Source organism: Haliaeetus leucocephalus, unplaced genomic scaffold (assembly GCF_000737465.1).
Source record: "Haliaeetus leucocephalus isolate CR32 unplaced genomic scaffold, Haliaeetus_leucocephalus-4.0 Scaffold577, whole genome shotgun sequence".
Taxonomy (NCBI): domain Eukaryota; kingdom Metazoa; phylum Chordata; class Aves; order Accipitriformes; family Accipitridae; genus Haliaeetus; species Haliaeetus leucocephalus.
Window position 1 is genome coordinate 3,650,742 of NW_010973013.1, and position 368 is coordinate 3,651,109.

Here is a 368-nt window from a genome sequence, read left to right on the forward strand (position 1 = left end):
CGGCTCAGCTCGAGAGGCAGAGGAGCCGCCGGCCGCTGGCTCTTCCCGAGCGCTGGCTGTGGGGGACGTTCGCGCCGCGGCCCCCCTCCCCGGCCCCCCCCGAAAATCCCTCTCTTAAAGGAGCCCCGCGGTCCTGCCCGTCTCAAGCCCGTCGCTGCTCCGTGGCAGGAGGAGCCATTGACACTGCCAGAGACACACTCGCGGGGAGGCAGTCGCTGGCGGCCGCGCTCCGGCCAATCAACGCTTCCCACACAGCCGGCCGGCGGCGGCGCGGCCAATCCCCGCGCCGCTTCTATGGGGAGCGGGGTGGGGAGGGGCGGGCGAGCGAGCGAGCGGCGCGGCGCGGGGTGGGGTGGGGTGGCGGAGCA